Below are 9,049 nucleotides of genomic sequence, written 5' to 3'. Positions count from 1 at the left end.
ACCATCTGAGAAACGGTTTATTACTGATATTACTGACGGCAATCTGAGAGACAGTTTATTACTGATGATAATCTGAGAAATGGTTTATTACCAATATTACTGACGGTAATCTGAGAGACATGACAATAACTGATATTACTGACAGTAATCTGAGAGATGGTTTTTATTACTGATGGTAAACTGAGAGATTATTTGTTACTAATATTACCAACAGTAATTTGAGACACCATTTATTACCAGTATTGCTGATAGTGATCTGAGTGACGGTTTATTACTGATGATAATCTGAGAGATGGTTTATTACCAATATTACTGACGGTAATCTGAGAGACAGGATTATTACTGATATTACTGACAGTAATCTGAGAGATGGTTTTTATTACTGATGGTAAACTGAGAGATTGTTTGTTCCTAATATTACCAACAGTAATTTGAGACACCATTTATTACCAGTATTACTGACAGTAATCTGAGAGATGGCTTATTACTGATTATTACTGCCGGTAATCTGGGAGATGGTTTATTACGGTTCATTTTTTATCTTTCAAAAATATACTTTATACATAAAATATCAATAAGTAAATGCAAGTGCAAAATAATAAAATAAAAAGCTGAAGAAAGTCCACTATACTCAAAACATTTACTGGGGTTCTGTCTCCATATATACAGACCTACTGAGTTTCTCCTGCATTTTTAATATGCTAAGTTTCTCCAGCAATTTCTGGTATTGTTTAAGTACAAAACACATCCGTGATGACTTTGCAGAAAATATAGTGACATTTTGACATTCCTCATTTGAGCTTCAATCCAGTTGCAACTAAAAAGGCATTTTCCAGATGTGAAAGGAAACTATTTCTATATCTGTTAAGTCTACCAAGGTATCTGGCAATGTAACAGACACTTGTTATGTATTGATAGAAAGACCTTAGCTGGTGATCTTTCCCTATTGGACCATGACAGCAGTGGCCACAGTTTTATTGCATCCCTCACCACGTAGTCCTGCACCTAGTAATTATGACTGTTTAATTGCACGGGGTGATCACTTATTCTGCTCACTGACGCCCCGTTTGTGTTCTAGTCGGGCCACTCAGCTCCTGACCTCGTTCCAACCTTGGTTCAAATTTGGACAAAACTGTTGACTTCCAGTGGTGAACTGAGAGTGATTGCCCTTCATAAGTATTTGATTAAGTATGGTATCAATGAGCCGTGCCCAGCAAAGCCGGAGTCACTGAGAACCAGAGGAAAAGATTTCTGCTGGTTGGAGCAACACCTGACATACCTGCAGTTGTAGTTGTTGGAATTCAATTATCTCAACTCCAGGACATCACTGCAGGAGCTCCTTGGGGTAGTATCCTAGGCTGAATCACATTTAGCTGCTTTATTAATTACATTCCTGCACCCCTGCCCCTTCATCATACAGCCAGGAGTATGGAGATAACAGAGTGTGAAGCTGGATGAACGCAGCAGGCTAAGCAGCATCTTAGGAGCACTAAAGCTGATGTTTTGGGCCTGGACCCTTCATCAGATAGGGGGATGGGGAGAGGGTTCTGAAATAAATAGGGAGAGAGGGGGAGGCAGACCGAATATGGATAGAGGAGAAGATAGGTGGAGAGGAGAATATAGGTGGGGAGGTATGGAGGGGATAAGTCAGTCCAGGGAGGACGGACAGGTCAAGGAGGCGGGATGAGGTTAGTAGGTAGGATATGGAGGTGTGGCTTGACGTTCTCCCTCACCCCTATCCCAGGCCCCAAGATGACTTTCCATATAAAGCAGATGTTCACCTGCACATCTGCCAATGTGATATACTGCATCCACTGAACCCGTTGTGGCTTCCTCTGCATCGGGGAAACCAAGCGGAGGCTTGGGGACCGCTTTGCAGAACACCTCCGCTCAGTTCACAATAAACAACTGCACCTCCCAGTCGCAAATCATTTCAACGCCCCCTCCCATTCGTTAGATGACATGTCCATCCTGGGCCTCCTGCAGTACCATAACGATGCAACCTGAAGGTTGCAGAAATAGCAACTCATATTCCGCTTGGGAACCCTGCAGCCCAATGGTATCAATGTGGACTTCACAAGCTTCAAAATCTCCCCTTCCCCCACTGCATCCCAAAACCAGCCCAGCTTGTCCCCGCCTCCCTAACCTGTTCTTCCTCTCAACTATCCCCTCCTCCAACCTCAAGCTGCACCTCCATTTCCTACCTACTAACCTCATCCCGCCTCCTTGACCTGTCTGTCCTCCCTGGACTGACCTATCCCCTCCCTACCTCCCCACCTATACTCTCCTCTCCACCTATCTTCTCCTCTGTCCATATTCGGTCCACTTCCCCCTCTCTCCCTATTTATTTCAGAATCCTCTCCCCACCCCCCTCTCTGATGAAGGGTCTAGGCCTGAAACGTCAGCTTTTGTGCTCCTAAGATGCTGCTTGGCCTGCTGTGTTCATCCAGCCTCACACTTTGTTATCTTGGATTCTCCAGTGTCTGCAGTTCCCATTATCTCTGGCCAGGAGTGCGGATTTTATTTTTACTATTCATTTGTGGGATGTGGGCTTGTTGGCTGGGCCAGCATTTCTTGACCATCCCTAGTTGCCCTTGAGAAGGCGGTGGTGAGCTGTCTTCTTGAACTGCTGCAGTCCTCATGCTGCAGGTCGACCCACAATGCCATTCAGGATTTTGACCCAGCGACAGTGAAGGAACCAGGATATATTTCCAAGTCAAGATGGCGAGTGGCTTGGAGGGGAATGTGGACGTGTTGGTGTTCCCATATATCTGCTGCCCTTGTCCTTTCAGGTGGAAATGGTCATGCGTTTGTAAGGTGCTGTCAGAAGATCTTTAGTGAATTTATGCAGTGCATCTTGTATATAGTTAACACTGCTGCTACTGAGCATCGGTGGTGGAGGGAGTGGATGCTTGTGGGTGTCATGCCAATCAAGTGGGCTGCTTTGTCCTGGATGGTGTCAAGCTTCTCGAGTGTTGTTAGCCTGCACTCATACAGGCAAGTGGGGAGTATTCCATCACACTCCTCACTTGTGCCTTGTAGGTGGTGGACAGGTTTTGGGGCATCAGGAAGTGAGTTACTCACCGCAGTATTCCTAGTTTCTGGCCTGCACTTGTAGCCACTGTGTTTATGTGGTGAGTCCAGTGAGTGTCTGGTCAATGATAACCCCCAGAATGTTGATAGTGGAGGTCAAGGGTGTGCTTAAATTGTCTCTTACTGGTGATGGTCATAGCCTGGCATTTGTGTGGCATGAATGTCACTTGCCACTTGTCAACCCAAGCCTGGACATTGTCCAGATCTTGCTGCATCTGAATACGAACTGCTTCAATATCTGAGGAGTCACAAATGGTGCTGAATATTGTGTAGTCATCAGGAAATGTCCCCATTTCTGACCTGATGATGGAGGGAAGGTCATTGATGAAGCAGCTGAAGATAGTTGGCCAAGGACACCACCCTGAGGAGCTCCTGCAGAGATGTTCTGGAGCTGAGATGATTGACCGCCAACAAACACGACCATCTTCCTGTGAGCCAGTTACGACTCCAACCACTGGAAAGTTTGTCTCCGCTACCAGTTTTGCTAGGGCTCCTTGATGCCACACTTGAATGTAGCCATGATATCAAGGGCTGTTGCTCTCACCCGATCTCTGGAATTTGTTGATTATACAGTGTTCTGCAATATTTGTGACACCTGAGGTACTGATGCAGTTCATGTCCATACGCAGCAGCAACTGGACAACATCAAAGCTTGGGCTGATAAGTGGCAAGTGACATTTGTGCACACAAGTGATGCCCAACTCCATCAAGGGAGAATCTAACCATCACTCTTTGATATTTGCTGGCATTACTAATGTTGAATTCCCCACTTTCAACATCCTGGGAGACATCATTGATCAAAAACTGAATTGGATTATTCATATAAATTCTGAGACTGCAACAGCAAGGCAGAGGCTAGGAATTCTACTGTGAATAACTCACCTGCTGTATGTCCAAAGCCTGTTCGCCATCACAAGACACAAGTCGGGAATATACTGGAATACTCTCCACTTAACTGGAAGGGTGCAGTTTCACTCAGGAAGCTTGAAACCATCCAGGACAAAGCAACCTGCTAAATTAGTATCCCATCCAACATCTTCAACATTGGCTCCCTTTACCTCTGACTCATCATAGCAACAGTGAGTGCCAGCTACAAGATGCACTGCAGTAACTCAACAAAGCTCCTCCAATAGCACTTTTCAGACCATGACCTCTATCATGTAGAGGGAAAAGGGCAGAGGACATGTGGGAACACAAGTTACCCTCCAAGCTACACAGCTCAGAATTGGAACTATGTCACTTTTCGTGTCACTGGGTTGCAATCCAGGAACTCCTAACAGCATTGAAGAATGCAGCGTTTGAAGAAGGCAGCTCACCACCACCTTCTCCAGGGCAATTAAGAATGGGCAATAAATGCTGTTCCAGCTAATGATACTTGTTTCCCATGAATGACATTTTCTTTAAAAACTGACTGTAAATCAGGGGATACAATTTGTTATTATGAATAAGATGGCAACCCAGAGAGGCATTTTGTTACTGTTAATACTCAGTTAATCTGGGGAGCAGCAGTTTGTTGCCATCACTACTTATAGTAATCCCAGCCATGCAATTTGCTCCTGTTAATTCTGATGGTAGTCTCAGAGATGTAGTTTGTTGCTGATTATATAGACAATAGGTTTGTTATTGCTAATATTGACAGTAATTCCAGAGTGGTGGTCCATTGTTAGTCATATTTACAGTAATCCTGGAGAAATGATTTTTTACTGTTAATCTTGTTAGTAAACTGTGCATGGTGGTTTGGTATCGTTAGCGCTGACACTAATCCCAGAGCAGTGGTATGTTGTTGTTAATATTGACAGTAATCTGGAGAGGCAGTTTGTTACTGGCGATACTGATGATCACTGAGACGATTTGGTTTGTTAATGATAATATTTTTACTACTCTTGGAGTGTAGTAGGATATTGTTAATGCTAGTGGTATTCTGAGGACATCAGTTTGTTGCTGGTAGTACTGACAGACTCCTAGACCTGTAACCTTTTACTGTTAAACATACAGTAACCCTAGCTTTGTCACTGTTTTTGCAAACAGTGACAGACAAAAATGTAGTATTCTTCCATAATCAATAATGCTATAGCACCGGTTAACAGACCAGCCAGTGATAAAGTGAATGAAAATCTGGAGTTCCATATCATAGACAACAAGCAAAAAGCCACTCATCTGACCTAGAACAAACCAAAGGCTTGGAGAGGTAACCACCTATAAGCCAAAAGAGTTTTGCAAAGTGTCACAGTGCACTAAACCATTGACTGTGAAAAGAACCTAGAGGAGTACAGCAGTAAGTTTACAGGGTTAGGATGTCTTCTGGGAGATTATCATGTTGAATTCAGGGAGAGTGTAAGGCCAATTCAGCATCTGCCAAGAAAAGTTCCAGCTGCCCTCCAGGTCAGACTGAAAGACAAGGTGGGAGAACTGGAAAAGAAGGAAGTAATCAAGAAAGTGGCAACTCCTGCAGAATGAATTGGGGAAGCTGTTCCTCAACTGCAGGCAGCTGATCAGCAACATATGAACTCACAACATGCACAGTTCACAGTTCAACCATCAGATTCAAAAACCTAATAACAGAAATATGGACCAACAACGGGTAGCACATCAACAACAAATGGCATGGGAATGATACCCTACAGGGAAGGAATATTATCTAGATGAACACCTAATGTCAATATGCATATATACCATTAAGAAGTTAGCACAGGGATGGAATCTTACCGAGATCTGATTGACGTGGGCCAAGGCAAAATGAATAGGTTGAATTTGACAAGATGTTTGGCGATCCAATCTTGATGTCAAGATCATCTCATCACATCCTATTTAGTTTGTTCAAGCAGCATGGTAAGATTCTTGTTGGCCAACAGTGAGTTCTCAATTGACGATCATTATTCCTTGTTTGACAGCTTGTTATCAGCACAGAACAACTCACTATGGGGTTGCAATCTTATTAAACCCACATTAAAACTAGCTCTTGGGAAAATTTAACTTGGAAACCAGAGTAGGTTCTCAGCAGGTTCAACCTGCTGGTTGCTGCAGGAGATCCATGATGGTTGCAGACAAACTGGACAGCAGAGCACAATCCACAGCGTCAGCTATACCTACGCTTCTGCTATGGGCATTGACACTTCACTTTCAGGGAGGCAACATCACCATTCTTGTGTCTCCCAGTACTGGCACGGTGCCCGACAAGTGGAGAATGGTCGAAGAGGCCACATCAGCAAACCAGCGGTGTATGGTTGCATCAGGCACAGATACTGTGTAGGAAAAGAAACACATTAAGTGATTTTTGCCAGGCTGTCTACCAGTGCAGCTTCATTGTGCTCAATGCGTATTTGTCTGGCTCCTACTATAACATGCATGCCTTATTTTGCCCTGCTGTGCCTTGCATTGCACTGATAATTGAAATAGTCAGACAACGAGCCAGAAATGCCAAGTGAACAATGCATCTCAGCCATCTCCAGCATCACAAATGCCGTGCGTAGCCAATTTGATTCACTCCACCTGACGGCAAGAAATGACTAAGGAAATGACCGCTGCAAAGGTTATAGGCCCAGACATAATCCAGCAATAATACTAAAATAAGTGTGCTCCAGGCACCTAGCCAAGCTCTTCCAGGATAGCTAAAAACCTGGAATCTACCCATCAAGAAGGACAAGGGCACAAGATTCATGGGAATACCACCTCCTGCAAATTCCTTTGCAGCCATTTGCTATCCATTGCCATTTCTTCAATGTCACCAGGTCAAAATCCTAGTACCCCATCCCTAACAGCATTGTGAATATACCCACAGCAAATGAACTGCAATGGTTCATGAAGATGGTTCATCACCACCTTCTCAAGGGTAATTAGGGATTGAAAATAAATGGATGTGAGTTTGCTCGCTGAGCTGGAAGGTTAGTTTTCAGACATTTTGTCACCATTCTAGGTAACATCATCAGTGAGCCTCCGACGAAGCGCTGGTGTTATGTCCCGCTTTCTATTTATATGTTTAGGTTTCCTTGGGTTGGTGATGTCATTTCCTGCATTGGTGATGTCATTTCCTGTTCTTTTTCTCAGGGTATGATAGCTTGGCTCCAAATCAATGTGTTTGTTGATGGAGTTCCGGTTGGAATGCCATGCTTCTAGGAATTCTCGTGCGTGTCTCTGTTTGGCCTGTCCTAGGATGGATGTGTTGTCCCAATCAAAGTGGTGTCCTTCCTCATCTGTATGTAAGGATACGAGTGATAGTGGGTCATGTCGTTTTGTGGCTAGTTGATGCTCATGTATCCTCGTGGCTAGCTTCCTGCCAGTTTGTCCAATGTAGTGTTCGTCACAGTTCTTGCAAGGTATTTTGTAGATGACGTTCGTTTTGTTTGTTGTCTGTATTGGGTCTTTTAAGTTCAATAGCTGCTGTTTTAGTGTGTTGGTGGGTTTGTCGGGTACCCTGATGCCAAGAGGTCCGAGTAGTGTGGCAGTCATTTTGGAAATGTCTTTGATGTAGGGGTTTCTGGGCCCGTTTTGTCTGGGGAATGACATCCACAGGAAATGACATCACCAACCCAAGGAAACCTAAACATATAAATAGAAAGTGGGACATAACACCAGCGCTTCGTTGGAGGCTCACTGATGATGTTACCTAGAGTGGTGACGAAACGTCTGAAAACTAACCTTCCAGCTCAGCGAGAAAACTCACATCCAGAGCCTCAACCTGAGCTACAAATCTTCTCAAAACTCGCTATTGAAAATAAATGCCGGCCCAGCCAGTAAAACTCAAATCTCCAGAGTTATTTTTTAACAAATCAAAACCAGAAAACTGAGTTAACATCAAGATATAGTTTCATAAGCAGTGAACATTTGAGCATCAAGGGATTCTTACAACTGATATAGAGTCATATTTTGTAATTACCACTGATATACCAGTAGGTATTTTTGAGCAGTAAAGCAGATAGAAGGAAAATAGATTTGTAAGCAAGAATAGGAAGACTGTCTGTTTCACCTTGTTCTCTTATCATCTTGGAATTTTGCACCCTGTGAATAAAGGAAATTGGGAAAATAACTAACGCTAGAAAGGCTAAGAACTTTACATTGCACTTCTCCTGTCCATATGACCCATTACTCCTTTCAGACTTATTACTGATGTTTACGTGTGTGTTTGGTGTTGCATTTTCACTTTTATTTCTTGAGGTCAGTTGGGAATGAAATTTCTCTTTATTCATTGAAGAAAACTTCTTCATTTTGATCTAGTCAACTATTATTTAACTGAAATATGATATAGCTGCATATTAAAAAGAAACAAAAGTATTTGTTGCAATTGACCATGGGAGGGTTAAAAAGTGGGAACAAATTCCCCCCCCTCACTTATTTATAACACATTTAATGGTTTGGCTATGACATTTGCGCAGGCATGCAGAATAATTGGACTGGGAAACAAATTATTCCTTCTTAAACTCCTAAAAAACCTCCACAAGGATTTCCTTGAATCTCTAGAATCGAATGCACTAGAATACCCACATTTGCTGCCAATGCTTTACTGAAGCTGGGTGAAACAACTTATGAAAAATTAAAAGGTATTATTCTTGGAAGAATGAAAAGGTGTATCCAGGGACTCAGATATATTTCCACCTGAACATCAAAAAAATAGAAATTGCAAAATGGCTGATGAAATATCTAGAGGTGAAACTGAGGATCGTGACAAAGATAAATTAATACTAGAGTTCTAACAGGAATAAAGAAAAGATAATTTCTGGATTGAAAAGAAGAAAGTGAGACAAGAATTTCAGATTGTCATACCAGAAGGAGGCATTCAACAAAGAAGTAGAAAGAGCCAGACAAACATGCCTCCCATGAAGACAAAGACAAGAACAAGACTGGAGAACCCTGGATATCAAGAGTCACGTATATGAGGATGAAAAAAGAAGAGAACCTTACAGCAGATGCCCAGAGATCAATACAGCATCTTCACTAATGAGTGTAAAAAATGCAGGGGGAA

This window comes from Stegostoma tigrinum, chromosome 5 (genome assembly GCF_030684315.1).
Source record: "Stegostoma tigrinum isolate sSteTig4 chromosome 5, sSteTig4.hap1, whole genome shotgun sequence".
Lineage (NCBI taxonomy): Eukaryota > Metazoa > Chordata > Chondrichthyes > Orectolobiformes > Stegostomatidae > Stegostoma > Stegostoma tigrinum.
The sequence above is the reverse complement of the archived record's forward strand: the minus strand, read 5'-3'. Positions refer to the sequence as shown.